Raw genomic sequence first — 19,557 nt, 5'->3', positions numbered from 1 at the left:
TCACATTGTAGTCTTATAAGAACATTATTTTGTCAAATATACCATAATAGAATTCTGATTAAAAGAAGGAAACTGCAGAACAGGATTTCTCATTTCTGTTGAGAGTTTGTGGAGCCATTCATTCTTTTTAAATCCAAATCTCTTATATTTCAGTATATATATTCAATCTACTTGGTGTCATCATAATATTTTTATTATACTTCTACTCTTTATATTGTGATAATCATTCAAATATGCCTTCTTTATAACTTCAATCCAATTGTTCATTGTTTTTCTTTACAGCTCCCCTCCAATTGTTCTTGAACTTACCCTACTATTAATTTTTCTCTCTCTGTGTATGTGAGTACGTTTGGGACTACTGTTAGATATCTTGGGGGAGAGATAGACCCCTGTCCTTGGCTCCGCGTGAAAAAGAATTCACCCCGAAGCTTGGTTTGTGATCCCAGTGAGTTTTATGAGAGTTAGAAGTTTCAGGTTTACAGAGGTACCTGCAGGGCCCCTCACTATGTGCAGCCTCCCTAGAAGCTGGTTGGCTCCGGGCTCCTGCCTTTTTCAATTATTCCGCAGGAGGCACGGTGGACAACCCTGCTAGATCCCATTGGCTGAATTGAATTTACTTGGCATAGGTAGGCCAATCCAGGTGCAGCACCCACCCAGCTGTACCTCCCATTCCTGGTCAGAAGCCTGAACCTCTGAGTATGCACAGTCCCAGCCCCTAAGTTAAACTACCTAACACTACCTACTCCTGATATTTTCTTTTGTATGAAATATACTCTTAATTTGGAAATCCCTATTTTGCAGGATTGTTTTATCTTCCTGCCTCTCACCCCCACACTACTGGAAAAAATTTAGCCATGGAGAAGGTTTTAAATTTCTATAGACCCTTCTGGGGACCGGGGTTTCTATCATGTCCAAAACAATAAGTCAATTTATTTTTATCAAATATCTTACTTAATGAGAAATATAAATTCTGATTTCATACCCATGTGAATCACAAGGTCTTCATGCCTCATTGAACACTGTTCTTTTGGCTTGATTTCAACACCTCCGAAACCAGTGAGAAGACATTCAATCATTTATTATCAAATTTTATGCCAACCTTCTCTAAAAGGTAATGTTTAAAACTGTAAGGGCTTTTGATAGTGGTCATTAGTTTCAGTATTCTACTTCTCAAACATGTATTTCTACCATTCTCATCTTGTGCTGTTTTACAATTTGGCTTAGGGTTATTAGCTGAGCCTCCTGAGCCACCATAGTCCACTGACTTTCATTTCCTTCTTCATTTCTGATAGCTAGAGATTTTCATTTCTTATTATTACACTCAAGTGCATTTAAAAATGTTCTTTTCAAGGGGAAAAAATGAGGAGCTGGAACCAAGAGCTCAAGTAGAAAGCAAATGTTTTGAGAATGATGATGGCAACATATGTACAAATGTGCTTGACACAATGGATGTATGGACGGATTGTGATAAGAGTTGTACGCGCCCCAAATAAAATGATTTTAAAAACATGGTATTTTCATGTATCGCTTCAATGTACATGCTGTTATACTAGGTTAGTGGGGAACATGAGGGAGGAACATGTGTACTAACTTGTGGGGTCCACCCCTAGGAAAAGTGGGGCACAAGAGACTTATCTCCAATACCTGGAAAAAAGCAGTCTAGTTATTGACAATGGGGTTACATAACTATGCGGGCTGCCTCCAGTTAGCACATACACAATAGAATGGGCAAGGTGTGACTCTCAGATATCTTGACTTCCCTCAAGGAACACTTCATGTTAAGTATCAGGCATTCAAGAGGCAAAAGGAGTAGCTTGCTCCTTGAGGGAGAGAAACAAAGGAATCTGACTGCTCTTAAAGACAGCCATCTTTATCTGCATAGTGAGGAGGCAGGCAACCAATAGGAAACAGCGTTACATTAGCATTTTAGTAGAGGGCAATTGTGGAACAGTCTCTCTGTGTGGAGAATGTGTATCTGGCCGTTATCCATATCTCAGGACTATGGAGGTTTTCCTCTAGCCCCTAGTGCCCTGGTCTTCCTACACCTGCGGTCCCAGATGTATTGATTAGGCTGCTCACACTTTCTTCCACGTTCTGTTTCCGACACTGACTCAGTAAGGCAGGTGGTCTTAACTGCAAGCCATTTCTCTCTATTTCTCCCTCAGTCCTTATGGAAAATGCCGTTTCTCAATATTAGGAAAACCAAGAAAAGGGTCGCTCATGATGCAAAAGTAAGCCAGAGATTCTTACCGAATGTGGAAGGGGACGGATAGCTATGACTCTAATGAGCGAAAGTATGGTAATAATGGAAAGGTTAACTATCACGTCAGTGTTCCATCTTTCCACAGTACCTTTGCTCAGAAAAATGCTTCTTTTCCAAAAACAGATTCAGTCTGTACCTGTAGACTCATAGTTATTATTTTTGGAGAAATATATGGTTTTGTTATGTTTCTGAGAACTTGCTGAATACAGCAAGGAAGTTGTGCAGGTTTAACCTCCAGTAGCATCAGATTCAGTAAGGGTTCAAGGCATACAAGCTTTTAAGTAATAGAAAATGCAGCAAGTGGGTTATGAATATTCCATTTATGGATGACTTGGACTAGTTATTCAATGTTATATAAAATTTATCTCATTTTGAAAGCACTGAACCAACCGTTCTTGCAATAAATTCTTCATCACAGTATTCTGCTTACTACACAGGCAGCTTCAAGACTAATAAAAAGGCTTTGAGCCTTTTTTTACACTATCCTAACTCGCTAAATGCCATTGAAGCATTCAGAATAATAGTCACCCCAGGGTTTCTGAGGCTGTAAACCTTGACCGGAGAAGAAATTGTCATCTTTCTCAGAGTGGGTTTGAACTACAGACCTTGTGAGTACCAGCCCAATACATAACCAACTACACCATCAGGGTTACTTTTTTGTTTGTTCGTTTTGCATTAAAGTAAGTCTAAATAAGAACTATATGCACCTGTGCCAACTTACCTATAACTTTGACTTCAAAGCACACTTAAGAATGGATTTTGCTTGTAATCTGGGGACTACCTGGCTTACAACAGGTATACCTCATTAATTTAGAGGGAGTTTCAGATGCAACTTATTCTTAGTTTTCTACATTTCTTTTGGCACTAATTATGAATCATTCACTTTTCTAATTTGCTTGGCTCTGTTTGAAATTGGCCTATTATGTAACATTGGGGGTAGGAAATATGTCCCTGGATGTTGTGGTGTAATACTTAGCCTAAGTAAAGCCATTTTGTATTAAGAAAACATTCTGCACCAGACTCTAGGTACAACTACAGGCCTTGTAACATTCTCAGAAAAACCAAAATATCCCTTTATTTTAGAACTGGCAACAGACCACCCTGCACCAGGAAGTTTTGCTTAACCGCCTAACCGCAATATCTGCTTCTGTATCAGCTCGCTTGCACAGCTGCACAGCCCATTTGTTTGATACCAAAAAACCCCATAAAAACCTAAGTCTGGAAGCGAACAGGACCAGACAGCCAGACACCCTCTTTCTTTCAGGCGCTGGTCCCTGTGCAGGTTCTTCTTCTCCTCCTTTTTGCCTTTTTGTTAATAAACTTTTAATTCTTCCAATCCCTCACCTCAGTTGTTCTTATCTGGCCTATGTACAACAATGGAGTATTTTAGATAGGAAGGAAATTTTTTCCCTTTTCAGTGCCTCATTTAGTCTAAACTGGATTCTGTGCAGATTGTGCGTGTTTCAGGGAACCCCAAAGTGAACCCAGCTTTTGACATGGAAGGACATGAAAGAAAGATGCCCTTTAGCTTGTTAGAAAAGCATCTAGGAAAACCTTGTGCCTGGCTGGTGATAAGCAGAGCAGAAATAGCACCCATCCATGGGACTTGCAACCCCTTCAAGCACACGGAATCAGAACTTATATTTTCACAAGTCCCCAAGGGATTTGTAAGATGTATGTCGGTTTTGGTAGCCTATCTTTAAGGAACTTCCCAAAATGTATCAGGGTTGTGGATCTAATTTCTATCAAATGAGTATGTAATTATAGTGACTTACACAATCCATTTAATACTATCATTTTATTATGCGTGAGCCTATGTAACAAGCTCTTAAATCATAAAGGACAGAAAAAATCTCTAAGAACAGAAAAAAAGACTTATATGTATAACTATTTTGGGTCAGATTGACAAAATAGAAATTAGTGTCCTCCAAGACCACGGTGATTTAAAAAAAGAAAGAAACAGAAATATCAGTGGGTATTAATGTCACCAAACTGTGGAAGATAATTAGAACCAGCATGCTAAAAGTCTATAGATAAAATTTGCAGATAAAAGTTTTGGAGATGAAAGTTAGTGACACAGAGATCTGAATTGACTCACCATGTAATACTGAGGTATAGTCATCTTCAGAACTTGCAATATGTCTGTTTTGTGCTTGCTAAGATAAATGTTTGTTGAATTAAACTACAATACAAAAACACAAAGCTCTTTGAGTATATTATTGAACATTTTATTCTTCAATATGATTAGAGTAAGTCTACCAGTTTAAATTTTTATACAAATTAATCTTTGTTTTTCCCTCTGCAACTTTCCACAATTAACCTATTAGGTTATAGTGAAGCTAATGTACCAAAACTTGAGTTCTCCACATCTTATCTCTTTTCATGATAATTACATGTAGATTTTTCAGATATCCCTATCTTAGTTCCTTTAGCTTCATCCTTCATCATGATGGCGACTATATCCTTTAACAAGCCCTGCTAGAATCCCATTTTCAGGAAAGAGAACACTCAAAAGAGAGATTGTTTGCTTTCTCCTGTCTCTAAGGATATATTCTGAGGACTTCAGAGAACTGAGTGGGCAAAATCATGTGAAGAATTTGACTAGATGAAATCAATGACTGCTAGTTAAGTGAGAGACACCTAGCAAACACAGTACAAAAAGAAGTAAATAGTAATTGAGAATACCTTCAGAAAACTTGATTAGTATGTGAGGAATCTATAAAGGTAATCAGATAATAAGAAATGCATTTCCAAAAGCCATTTACTTTCGTCAGTGTATCTCAGTCAGTAAATTTGCAGTTAGTCTCATTAAAAGAATTCATTTAAATGCATTAAACTGTTCATATTGAAAGGCGGTGCTGTGGAAAACTGTAAATGCACCTGAAGTTATTTTCTTTATGGGTTCACTGAGATGAGCCTTTTATATTCCTCTGGTGGCACTTCTGCTTAAGTATTGGGCTGTTGCAAGCAAAGTGAGTGGTTCAGATCCACCAGAGATTTGAGGCTGTCTGCGCCTGTACAGATTTAGTCTCTGAAACGCTATACAGCTTCACTATAAGTCCGAATCGACTCGATGGGATTTTTGTTGTTCTTGTTTGGACTGATTATTTTATTCAAGTTAGTAGTAAGCCAAATTTTATGCAAATTTAAATTTTAAGGGGATGCTGAAGTGTTGTCCAGGAGTCTAGTGCTATTTAAGATTGTATCACTGAACTATTTGAAAATTAAGGGTACAGTGTTTAGAAAATATAAGTTTGAAATGCTTGTAGGTATAGTCAAGAAATGCAGGGCCTAGGGAAGTAGCTGAAAGTTTCATATAGACTTGGGAAAACTTCAGTCAGTGGTGGTGAAGGCACTTTGATATTTCTAAACAAATGAGCCCACCTCCTGTTATGTTGGTTCTCAAGCTTGTGAACAATGTGACAGTGCAGAATATACGGAGTTCAAAACATAGGTTTCAGAGAACTAGAGAAAGATTGGAAAACAGATTCTTACAAGACAACATAAAGAAAGCATAGCAACACGAGCATCAATGTTTCAGGTGACAAGCTTTATCAAAAGCCCTCTAGATAGACCAGGGGTCTTGTCCATCCAACAGCAGGGACTCAAAGACAGAAAACCTAGCACATAGATTAAGGTCCACAGAGAAACAGCGATTAGATGTGAGTTGTCAAGAAACTTGAGTTGCAATGAACTTGAGGTCAACTATGAACTATAAATCATGAAACCAGAATCTGCGCAAGGATATATAGAAGCCAACATGTGGGTGGGATTGGTTTGGTTGTAATCTATGCCTTTACAGAATACAGAAATACAGACAAAAGAAATCAGCTACTTTGCAATACAGCAGCACATGCAGGGAGACTTCAGTAAGCAAGCTAGACATGGGGTGGCTAGAATTTACATATTATTCTGCAGTGAACAGTTGACCCTGTGATCTGTGTAATTGCTCACTACAGATTAGTAAGCAAATGCAAGTGAATCCATGCTTATCTTCTTCCCTGAGTATTGTGTGGCTCTCAGGTATTTGAAAAGAGGAATTTGATTCTCTACCAGCAGGATGTGTGGGTTTGGGAGAGGGAGAGCTGTCTGAGAGACCTAGAAGCAGAACCTTAGATGTGGTGGGAATCAATGTGACTTACTTGCGTGCCATGGAGAACCCAGCCAGCAAGCCCGCTCCTGTGCAGGATGTCCAGGCTGGACAGACATTGGATTGTCCCCGCATCAGCAGTTTGTGACCACCAGCAAAGCCAAGGAACCCAAAGTCGTCCTCATTGAGGACACCTTGATCCAGAAAGTGCACCGGTGCAAGATCGGGCAGGGGCTCTCCTCTGCTATGCACACACTCAACCTCGGCATTAGTGGTGACAGCACAAAGCTAGTGCTCCAGAGGCTGGGGAACAAGGGACCTTGAGCACATTGCGCCCAAGATTGTGGTGGTCTGGGTGCGCAGCAACAATCACAGACACATGGCAGAGCAGGTGGCTGGCAGCATTCAGGCCATTGTGTAATTGGAGAACCAGTGGCAACCCCTGGCCAGGGGCCTGGTGCTGGGCCTGCTAGCATGGGACCAGCATCCCAACAAGTTTCACGAGAATAACCTTCAGGTGACTGAGCTGGTGCAGTGGCTTTGGCAGGCCACCCCTGGGCCCACTTCCTGAATGCAATTGGACAGCACCTTAAGTCACCATGGCATATATGATTGCCTGTGTCTGAGTCACCTGGGTTACACACCTTGTACTGCCTGCTTCTGGGTCTGCTTGCCCAAGATTGCACCAAGGCGTCACCCTGCTGCAGTCTACATTCTAAGCCACATACAATTCTCCCACAGAAAGAAAGAAAGAGAGAAAGAAAAATTTTCACTGCAGATTAGTTAATAAAAATAAATAAGTCTGTACTTCACCTTGCTTATTGGGTACTCTGACAATGAATATAATTATTATAAATAATTTTATATGGATTCAAATGGAAGATCATTAAAAAAAAGACCATAAAAAAGCTGAAATAGCCAAGTAAATATTCATGCAACCTTTTGAAAGGGACTTGGGGTTTCTGGGATTGCATGAGGCCATACTGCCATGCTGGGTGTGTGCTTTAAGCAGCTCTGGAGTAAATCTTGGTTTGACCATCCAAGTTTTTCTGTCATGGAGTGTCTTATGTAACTTTCTGCGTCCTTTGTGCATCTTTGTACACGCTGAAAAATCAAAATGATAATTTATCGCTCAATATTACTGTGGAAGGACTAAATGAGCTCATATCATGTAGTACTTATTAATATTACAGTCCTTAAAAGTGTCTAGGATAAAATGCCAGCAAAGATTCTTTAAGAAGAAATCAAAGCAGTAGAACTGCATTAATTTCCCCAGAGGAAAATCCCACTGAAACAAATAAGTGACAAACAGAGAGAGTAAGGAGAGTGATTATTAGAATGCCACTGTGTTGGTTTGGGTGGACTAGAGAAACACATCTAGGGAGACTCATATATGTATAAGAAAGAGCTCTATATACAAGAGTAATTGAATGTTGAGAAAGCATCCCATCCCCAATCCAGATCAAGTCCATAAATCCGACATTAGCCCATATGTCTGATACTAGTCTATAAAATCCTCTTCAGACTCACAAGATGCATGCAATGATGCCGAATGTGGGAAGATCATAGGCCAGTGGGTGGAAAGTCTTGTGGGTCCAGTGGCAGTTGAAGAATCTCAGCTCTGGCAGGGGCCGTGGTTCCTTCAGCTCCAGGGCTCCAGCATAATTCCATGCGTCTTGTCTGCAGAAAAGTCTCACAGGGCGTGAGCGTGTATCCTGCCTCCAACAATTTATCTCCTTAGTGCCCCAAATGAGATCATAAAGCTGTGCCGTGATTGATAGGCTAAACTCCACCCCATTCACTCTTCAATCGCAAACTGACTCTGGATTATGTAACTCCCACAGACACTTTTATATTTCAGATTAAACTATCACAGAATGACACATTATAAATTAAAAGTAATACAGGGTAATAGAGTAAGCAAATAAAGTTTTTTTTAATGTGGAAAATTCGGAGACTTCAATCTGAACAATGTTAGCATAGTAAGCAGAACCAAAAAAAAGGGGCGGAGAGTGAGATCCATAATTCAGAGTCTGGTAGCACAAGAGTTTAGTACTATTGGCCACTGATCAAAGGTAGTTTGACCCCGCACAGGAAATCTTCAGGAAGAAGACCGGCAATCTGCTAAATATTATAGCCTAGAAAAAGTCAATAGGCATGTTCTACTCTATCACCTGCATTCAAAATGAGTAGAAAATCAACTTCACTGGACTTAACAACAACAACAGTGTGTTTTGTATAACATTTTCCTTCACTTTGCGAACTGACGTGGCTTGTGTGTTGCCATGATGCGGGTACTAAGTTTATAGCATTTCTCATATCAGCCGGTGGACAGCTTTCAACATTTTCCAGATTAAGACATATTAGGAAGCACTGTGTTTTTGAAAGTCACCCAAGGAAAACCTAATGAGTCAAATCAGAACATTTTCAAAGTAGTGCTTGAAGAGAAGCCTCTTAGCTTTCACAAACTGAAGACTGCAGCAACGTATGCAGGCATGGCGCTGATTGTGAAGACTAGACAGAATCAGATAGCAATCAGAAGCAACTCAACAGCAAATAAGATGGACAAAAATATGGTTTGTACTGTTGTTGAAGCTAAAGGTCCATTTTTAATTTGGCAGGAGATAGGATATTAGTGTGGAAACAGTAGTTGGATGAATTTGATACTGGTAGTGAAAACTCAGGAACGAATAACACAACAGGGACATTCCTTCGTGAGACAAATCTAGTGACAAGTTTGTTCTTCAGTTTCCAGTTGATTAGATAATGATAAAGTATCAATCTTTCTTCTGAATATGCAGGATGGGTAAATTTTACATGTTCTACAACTCCCTTGGAAACATATCCCTGTTTTGGTTTGTTTAAGGATGAGGATGTTAATTTGCTTTCTTCTTTCTGATATCTTTGTTCTAATTCATAGATATCACATTGATATCTATCAGCATGGCTTTTAATATTAAACAATGTTAGCATATGGTTACATCTGATATGTGAATGGTCTTTTAGAAACAGGTATGATGGGGAAGAGGGCTAAATTTTTAGATCATCTGTTCAAAATTATTTGCTAATGCTGATAAAGATTTTTGTTTTCTTCACTGAAAACATTGCCGGAAGTATATATGTATAACAACATGTGCATAATGTGATTTATGTCTAGCTAGTCATGCTTTAATTTTTTCTGTGTTTATAATATATTGGTAAAAATGTGGGTTCAAAATGTAACTTGTGTTTAAATGTTGTGTTAAATTCTAATATCTGGCAGCTAAGTAACGCTAATAAATTATTTAATCTTTCTATGTCTCTCTTTTCTTAGTTGTAAAGTAAGTAGCTATTTCACAGGGTTCTTTTGAGGATCAACTGAGCTATGATAGGTCAAAAGATTAGAAGAGTGACTGTGACTTATTAAGGACACAACAGATGTCAGATCATTACATTTCGGCCATCAAAAGAAAGAATGATCTTTAAATGGCATCCAAATGTTTCATAGTTAACCTATTGGACTGGAAATTAAGAAGCCACAATACACTGAATATCTATTGAACTCCATGATTTACGAAAATATTCCTTTGATTTATAACTCAATATCTTTGATTTCTTTTGCCAAGTTCTTAAGCATATATAACATATTTTTCATTTTCATAGTCCTCCATTCATTCACCAAAAATAAAATAATCATTTTGCATATAAAGTAAAAAGTAACATTTAGAAAATGTTTAATAATTTATATTAATTAAAAATTATTATGGTTGTGCAGACACTCTCCCAAGATTTTCAAAGCACTAGAAATTCAGATAGGCAATGTGATATAAACAGACAGCAGTAGTTAAGGATACAATTAGACACATTAGTCTCATACTCAGTTATTATTTTTCTTCCCGTCCCCTTCTCTGAGCACATACACACACAAGAACAAACACATTCCAAGTATTTTATCATATTTCTTTCTCTAGTTTGTTCTTACTTTTTCTAAATATCACCAGAGTGAATCAGTACTAAAATAATTAAGCATCTTTGTTGAGTGAATATTTAAATATTGTTTTCTTTTCACAACTATAGTTTATTGATATGTAAAAAGGCTAATTAAAAAACATATCGTTACAAACAAAACCTGTTTAAACACAATCCTGTGGTCAGTTGATGACTGCAGACAAGTTGTTTCAATAGTACTCTTAAATTAGTCTTCAAAAATAAGGTTGAATCAAAATAATGGGACCCAGGGAACTTTATGGGCCATTGAAATTTGGGCAAATGAGTCAGTTTAGAAGATCATGCTCACTGTTTTATGGAATTCCATAGATAGAATCTTGATAGATTTCTTCAAAAGACACAGGAAAATTACTGGGGCTTATTGGAAAGGTATTTTAAGAAAATCAAACCCTCCATTGGTGAAAAAAGGCAGGGAAAATCGCACTGGGTTCTTTTCTCCATCATGATGCAAGCTCTGTCCTGTGGGAATGTCATTGGGAAGCTTTTTTCTCATTCACCATACAGCCCTCCTCTTGCCCTTTCAGACTTCCTTTTGTTCCCAAAGTCCAAAGAACACTGAAATGGACACAATTTGAATCCTTAAAGGATCCTGAAAATTGTTAGTTTTACTTGGTGTAAATTTAAGATTGTAGAAATATTCAGGTAGGGATTAGAGAGATATTAACACTACTGTCAGAAGTGATTAGACTTACTAGGTGGATCATATGTTGAAAAATTATATCTTCATATTTTGATATTCTTGTTTAATGAAAGTATCTATGATGTCACAGAAATACTTTGTGACTTATCCTCATATAAAGATGATCCCGAGGACTTCCACAAAGATGGTATCGAAGTAGGGACACCATCTACACTTCCGTATGAGTGGTCACTGGGTTTGTGGCTGAGGGGGCCAATTTGGGCGATTCCAGCCTAGCACTGGTCTCACAGCACCCTGGGGACTTTATAGTGGTTTTGCAACCAGCAGCACAGCTGTGCTCGCCAGAACACTCATCCTCTTGGGTTTCTCCTGAACCTGAGACACATGCACCTGGCCCCTGTTGTTTCTCAGTGCCAGGGAACACACACAGGCCCTATCTGGCTCTCCCTGGCCCTGGAGACCCCTGCGCACCTGCTTGCCCTGTTTCCCTGGGACCCCCACACCCCCACTCCCACACGGGAGTTATGATCCCCTGTTTCCTGCTCTGGTGACTGGCACATTTCAGTCCCCTGATTTGATCCCTGCTCCCACAGCCTGTGAGCACCAAGTTGCGCTGCATGTGACCAACCTGCGGTACAAAAGACCAGCAGTGGCGATTGGCCTACGCCTCCATCCCTGAGTTACTTCTGCCCCTACAGTTTGTGAGCATGCACCCAGGCTGTGCGCAGCTCACACTTGTGACCCACCTGCTCTTGTGAGCAGCCCAACCAGCGCCACTCATGCCTCCCCTAACTGGTCTGCACAGTGCCACTTGCCCCTGTCCACAGGCATCCCCTCTCTGGAAGGAGGCCCCAGATAGACTGCCCCTATTGAGGACCATAAGGAAATCCCCATGGAGTTTTGGAGGCCGTAGACACTAGAGATGGCTGCAGCCCGCCCGCAGAGCTAAATTCCAATTGGGATAATCCGGTTGCCAAACCGCTGCATGCTCCCCTAGTAAAAGGGCATAGATATACCTTCCAAATAGCTAATCCTGTCTGTATAGGGACAAAGGAAGCCCTAGTGAGACAGAGACACAGCTCAAACCTGCAGCATAGCTGACTCCATGTAGCCCTGGGAATTATTCCTATTAGCTTCGGAGAAAGAAAACTACAGCTCCTTTCCTCACAAGAGCAATTGGAACTCAGCACGTGAGGGTTTCTCAGAGACCACCGACACTTCTGGCAAGGTAGACAGTAAGCCTGGGGTCCCATTGGCCTTAGCTAGACCACCTTCTTGTCAGAATCCCCTCTTCCCTGGGGCACCAACTACGTCAGCCCACATCGAGCCTGGGATCATCCATGCAGAGTGGAGAATGCTGAGCTGTGCAGCAATCTACAGAAAAGGGGCCTCCGGCTATAAACACAGATAATTAAAGGATGGTTCTCTCCCTTTCCTAATTTTGCACAGTTGATAAGATACTCTGGTGGATTTGAATATACCCTTCACACACCCCAGCCACCACAAACTCTAGAACCTATTTGCTACACCGTGCCAATGCCCATTCTCCTCTAACTTACCAAGTAAAATATATCTCCGGTAACCCTTTTCGCCAGCTCATTAAAAACTAACACACTGTAAGATATTTGGACAGTCCCTCAAAGAAGGGTCACAAGGAAGGGATGATATATCCAGGGTGCAGTATAACAGTGTTGAAGCATCTAATTATCCTCTAGCTCTTTCATAGTTCCTCCCCTTATTATCATGGTCTTAGTTTTACCCCATTAATCCTGTTAGATCTGCATATGTTCATGTGCTTAATTAAAATCATTCGATGCATGAAATCCAAGATAAATAAATCCTATAGGAATTGTAATGGGAGTAATGAGTCCCTGAGGGTACAGAAAGAGGTGGGGAAAAGGGGAAAAGGGAAAACTGACAGCAATGATGTCTACATAACCCTACTGGAATGGAACAAATAACAGAATGCAGGTAAATGGATACATTTGATAGTGTAAGATACAGGGGAATAAAAGGAATTATAATAATATCATTTAATATAATGGCAAGGGTTCTTGGGGGGTAAATTTGGGGGGAACAGGGATAAAGAGGAGCTGATACCAAAGAGTATAAGAAGAAATAAAATGTTTTGAAAAATGATGGTGGCAACGATTGTACAATCATGCTTGATCTAATTGAACTATGGATTGTTACAATATCTTTCATTTTCTCATTAAAATGGGGGGAAATTAACACACTTCACAGGAAGGCTTCCTAAGGTTAATATCACTGACTAAAAGTCAAACTCAAGCACCTATATCCTATACACCCAACTAGCACACACACATCATCTGTACACACCACCTTCTCTGGAACCCAGCTGATCCTCTCATAAGCTGTACACACCAATCCCTGCAAATCACAGAAACCGACTCAGCACCTTGGTTCATCCACAATGCTATGCAGAAAACAGCGACCACCAGCAGCTACCACAAAAAATCTAGAGAGACACAAATGAATTACTGAAAATGACCTAAACTTAACAGACTATACAGAAGAAGCAGCCCTTGAATTGCCAGATAGATAATTCAAGAGAAGTTATAGAGGGTTGTACAAAACTTTGGGGCTCAATCCTGTAAACAGATGAGAAAAAAAAGATATGCAAGATCTTCACTCTAAAGGGATATTTAAGAGATAAGGAATGAGGTAGCAGAATTAAAGCACAAGGTGAAAGATCTCAATAATAGAATGGAAGAAATGGAAAATTGAATTAGTGAACCCAAAGAACCAAGCAGAATTCAGCAAATGAGACAAGCAATCAAACAAAATAGCGAAAAAATCTGAAGAAAGTACACAGATGTTGTGGGATTCTATGAAGCACAACAATATGGGTATTATTGGGGAAGGAACAAACAAAACTAGAGTTAAAATAGTAAAGAAAATCTTGGAGGAAAATTTCCCTAATATCACAAAAGAGAACATGATAAACATCCAGGAAACAGAGCGAACACTGCTTGATTAAGCCCCCATCCCCACCCAAAAAAGAAACATAGCAGTCAAATTATTCAAGTTCAAAGAAAAGGTGAGGATCATGAGAGCAGCTAGAAAGACAAAGAATCAGTCACATAGGAAGGTAAACCTATAAGACTAAGTTCAGATTTCTTCACAGAAATCACGCAGGGAAGAAGTTGAAGCAATATATTCCAAATTTTGGAAGACCACAACTGGAACCCAAGAATTCTCTATCCTGCAAAGCTTTCCATCAAATTTGAAGGAAAAAATAAAATTTCCCAAATAAAAAAATATTTAGAGAATATGAAAAATCAAAACCAGCTTTACAACAAGAACGCAACACACTGACATGAAGCAGGGAACCGACAGAGAGGCCAGAGGGGCCGGCCCCATTACCAACTAAATGGACAGCACCACCTTCCCCCCAAGAAGGATTCACTTCAGAGGACAGGTCTGATACTACAGCTCAAGAAGAGGGGAAGAGGACTGGTCTGGTCAGAGCCCAGAGGAGCCAATGAGGGGGCACAGGGGGAAAAAAAGAAAAGAGTGACACACATCCTGGCTCGCCAAGCCCTGAGGACAATGTTCCTGCTCAGAAAAGCAATGCACAGAGATGACCACAGGGCCGGCCCCACCATAGGACAGTGTTGCTCATTGACCCATAGCATCATTGGGGACAACACTGGAGACACACAGCGGGAATTGTGCCCGCCATGAGCTCACCACGCTGAAGCCAGCCTCTGGGGGTATGCAACAGAAGCAGCAGGGGAAGCAGAGCAAAGAAGTCCCTAGGGATAGAGGCGGTGCCAGGGCATGGCACCCCATCAGACTTGACTGGAAAGCACCCGTGAAGGAAAACAAACAGACCCTGAACTATTTATACATTTACATGTGTATGCATGTGTGTGTGTGTTGTTGTTGTTGTTGTAGCTATTGTCTTACTTTCTGTGGTTGCTTCGTGGTACTCAGTCTTGTGATAGTACATAGCATGTCTACCTAGAAGGGATAGGCGGAATAAACAAGCCAGAAGAGAGAACAACAGGATGACAGTTGCGGGGGGGACATGGGAGTAGGGGAGGCAGGGGAAAGGAAGAGAGTGTTAATAAGCCCAGGGACAAGGGAATAGCAAGGAATCCAAAATCAATGTCAAGGAGGGTGAGGGAGGTCTGGCAGGGCTGTATCAAGGGCAATGTAACCAGGAGAAATTCCTAAAACTCAAATGAAGGCATAACATGACAGTGGGACAAGAGGAAAATACAAAGAAACAGAGGAAAGAACTAGGAGGCAAAAGGTAGTCATTTAGACTTAAATAAAGGCATATAAAAATGTAAAAATATGTATATACGACAAGGGGGAAATAGATCTATGTACATATATTTATAGGTTTAGTATTAAGGAAACAGATGGACAGTGGGCCCCTGCTCAAGTACTCCCTCAACACAAGAACACTTTGTTCTACCAATTCAGCAGTCTGAGATGCTCACCTGCCTGGCATGATCGCCAATGACAATGGGTGCACAAGCAAACATGGTGAAGAAAGCTCATGGTGCCCAGCTACCAAAGAAATAGCACTTGAAGTCTTAAAGACCTGAAGATAAACAAGCAGCCATCTATCTGAGAGACAACAAAACCCACATGGAAGAAGCACACCGGCCTGTCCCAACTCGATCACTGAGGACAAAGTGGGTGCATAAGCAAAAGTTGTGAAGAAAGCTGATGGTGCCCAGCTATCAAATGATATAGCATCTAGGGTCTTAAAGACTTGAAGACAATCAGGCGGCCATCTAGCTAAGAAACAAAGCCCACATGGAAGAAGCACACCAGCGTACCCCGATGCAAACACTGAAGAAAAAGCAAGTGTATAGGCAAATACGGTGAAGAAAGCTGATGGTGCCCAGTTGTCAAAATATATAGACTCTGGGGTCCCATAGGCTGGACGATAAAGAAGGAGTCATCTAACAGAAACAGTAAAGCCCACATGGAAAATACACACCAGCCTGTGAGATGACAAAGTGTCGAAGGGATCAGGTATCAGGCATCAAAGAAAAAAAAAATCATAGCATTGTGAATGAGGGGGAGTGCAGAGTGGGAATTCAAGGCCCATCGGGGGAAATTGGATATCCCCTTGCAGAAGGGATGTGGGGAGGTGACAAGCCAGTCAGAGTACAGTGTAGCAATGATGAATCATACAATTTTCCTCTAGTTCTTAAATGCTTCCTCCCCCCCACCCCCACTATCATGATCTCAATTCAACCTTACATATCTGGCTGGACCAGGAGATATACACTGGAACAGAGAGGAACTGGAAATACAGGGAATCCAGGACAGATGAACCCTTCAGGATCAGTGGTGAGAGTGGTGATATCGGGAGGCTGAGGGAGAAAGGGGCAACAGATGACAAGGTCTACATATAACCTCTTCCCTCGAGGACAGGCAGTGGAGAACTGGGTGAGGGAGACATAGGATGGTGTAAGATATGATAAAATAATAATTATTTATAAATTATCAAGGGTTCAAGGGTAGGGGGGAGCAGGGAGGTAGGGGGAAAATGAGTAGCTGATACCAAAGTCTCAAGCAGAAAGCAGGTGTTTTGAGAATGATGATGGCAACATACGTATGAATGTGCTGGACACAAACAATTTATGTATGGATTGTGAAAAGAGTTGTATGAGCCCCTAATAAAATGATTATTAAACACACACACACACACACACAAACCCCAGCTTTACAAAAATACTGCCCAGTTCCTTATGGACAGAAAGTGAACAACCACAGCACAGGACCATGTGATCACAATAAGGCGTAACAATATCCAGAAACCAAAACACAGAAAACAGCACCCAAAATATCACAGATTGAGTGGAAAATTGAAGACAAGAAAAACTCCTTACATATGTGTGTGTGTGTATATATATATATATATATATATATATATATATATAAAACTCTATAGCGGAGAAGAAAGGAAATTATCAAACACAAATTGTAAGTGATGACAGTATCATGTCTGCAGTTAGATTTAATTACACTGAATGTTAACATGCTAGACACACCCCTAAAAAGACAAAGGGTAGCAGACTGGATTAGACAGCAAGATCCAGAGATCTGCTGCCTTCAGGAGACTTCCAGGCAAAAACTGACTGAGACGAAGATTGGCAAAACATTTACCAAGTTAATGACTAAAAACAAAACAAAAAAAGCATGGGTGGCAATATTAATCTCTGACAAAATAGACATCAAGGTGCATAAGATAATGAGAGACAAGAATAGGTATTACAAAATGCTCAAGGGAAAACAAACAAACAAACAAACAAATAAATAAATAAATGCTCAAGGGAACAATTGACCAAGAACACATAACCATAATAAACTTATATGCACCCAATAAAAGTCCATCAAAATTCATCAATCAAATCCTCAAAGATATTAAAGGAGAAACCACTAGATCAACTATTAGAGTAGGTGGTTTTAATATACCACTTTCAAGAAAAGATAGATCAACGGGTAAGAAACTCGATAAGGGAACAGAAGAGCTGAACAAGACAATCCATCAACTTGACCTCATAGATATGTATAGAGCTTTCCATCCATCAGCAAAAAAATACAGTCTTCTCCAATGCACACAGCTCATATTCTAGAACAGACCACATGCTGGGACATAAAGCAAGCTTGTGAAAACTCAAACACATAGAGATCATTCAATCCATCTTCTCCAACTACTGGTCCAGTAAGCTGAAAGCAACAATTGAAAGAATAAACAAACAAAGACAATAACTTGGAGACTCATTAATTCACTTTGCAAAAAGGAAGGGGTGAAAATCCAACTACAAGAGGAATGTAGGACATTCCTAGAAAAAAATGAGAGCACAACATTCCAAAACCTATGGGCTGCAGCAGAAACAGTTATGGGAGGTCATTTCTTGCAATAAACACACACATGAAAAAAAGAGGAGAGAATCGTGGTCACCGTCTCAAGACAGCACTTCCAACAAATAAAACAGGAGCAATAATATCATCCCACTAACAGCCATAGAAAAGAAATCATAAAAATAAGAGCAGAAATAAATGAAAGGAAAACAGAACAATGGAAAAAAATTAACAAAACAAGAATCTGGGTCTTTGAAAGCATCAAGAAAATTGAGACCTGATGCAAGAGGCTTAAGTGGAGAGCAAATGCCTTGAGAATGATTGGGGCAGGGAATGTATGGATGTGCTTTATACAATTGATGTATGTATATGTATGGATGGTGATAAGAGTTGTATGAGTCCCTAATAAAATGTAAAAGAAGAAAAGAGGAGAAAAAAATGATTAGGGCAAAGACCGTACAGATGTGCTTTATACAATTGATGTATGTATATGTATGAACTGTGATAAGAATTGTATGAGCCCCAATAAATTGTTAAAATTAAAAAAAAATAAAAATAAATAAAAAAAAGAAAATTGAGAAACGGTTAGCAAACTTAAAGGAAAAGAAGGGTCAGATGTCAATATCAAGACTTGGGGAGGAAGCAGGAAAGGCACAACTGATCCTAATGGAATAAAAATATTAAGGACGACAATTCTACAAAAGACTGTATGTTAACACATTCAATAGCTTGGAGGACATGGACAAATACCTAGAAACATACTCTCACCATAATTTATTGCACATGGACATTATGAACTTGAACAGATCCACAGCAAAAGAAGAAATAGCTAAGTTCATCCTAACTTAGAAACTCCTAACTTCAAAAAGCCAAGATGCATTCTACGAAGCCAGCATACCCTGATACGAAAACTGGGACAAGAATAGAGAACTATGACCTATATCTCTCATGAACACAGAGACAAAAATTTTCAACAAAATCTTGATCAATAGAATCCAACACCCACACACATATATAATGAATTAACAACATCTAACATATTAACAAGAAAAAAGGATAAGAACTATATAAGCATATCAATTGATGCAGAAAAAGCATTTGATAATATCCACCACACATCCCTAATAAAAGCTCTCAAGAATATAGGATTGGAAGTGAAGATTCTCAATACAATAAAGCCTTTACATGAAAAACCAATAGCTAATATTATGTTCAATGGAGGAAAACTAAAAATATTTCTAGTGAATAAGGGAACTCAACAAAGATGTCTCTTCTCCCCACTTTTATTCGACATTGTGCTGGAATTCTAGCCAGTATCATAAGACAATGGCAAGAGATCAATGGAGTACAATTGAGTAAGAAAAAGTGAAACTTTCGCTATTTGCAGATGATATGATTTTATATATTGATAATCCCAAGATATCCATAATAGGATTGCTAGAAACAATAGTGGAGTTTTGTATTATAGCAGGATACAAGATTAACAAGCAGAAATAAATTGAATTCCTGTATACCAGTGATGGGAATCCCAAAAAAGAGACCAAGGAAACAATACTATTCTCAATAGCCACATAGAAGAGGCAATATTTAAGAATAGACCTAACAAAAACCTAAAAACCTGTATGAAGGAAACTACAGAACATCACTACAAGAAACCTGAAGGGATGTACACAAATGGAGAAACATCCCCTGTTCATTGATTGGAAGACTCAATATTGT

At 39.6% G+C, this 19,557-nt stretch overlaps 1 pseudogene; it reads left to right on the top strand.

Moving 5' to 3' along the window:
* Positions 1-6,053: 6,053 nt before the first annotated feature.
* LOC142458491 (platelet-activating factor acetylhydrolase IB subunit alpha1 pseudogene) lies at positions 6,054-7,140 on the top strand (annotated as a pseudogene).
* The last annotated feature ends 12,417 nt before the right edge of the window (positions 7,141-19,557 follow it).

Source organism: Tenrec ecaudatus, chromosome 10 (assembly GCF_050624435.1).
Source record: "Tenrec ecaudatus isolate mTenEca1 chromosome 10, mTenEca1.hap1, whole genome shotgun sequence".
Taxonomy (NCBI): Eukaryota; Metazoa; Chordata; class Mammalia; order Afrosoricida; family Tenrecidae; genus Tenrec; species Tenrec ecaudatus.
The sequence above is the reverse complement of the archived record's forward strand: the minus strand, read 5'-3'. Positions and strand labels throughout refer to the sequence as shown.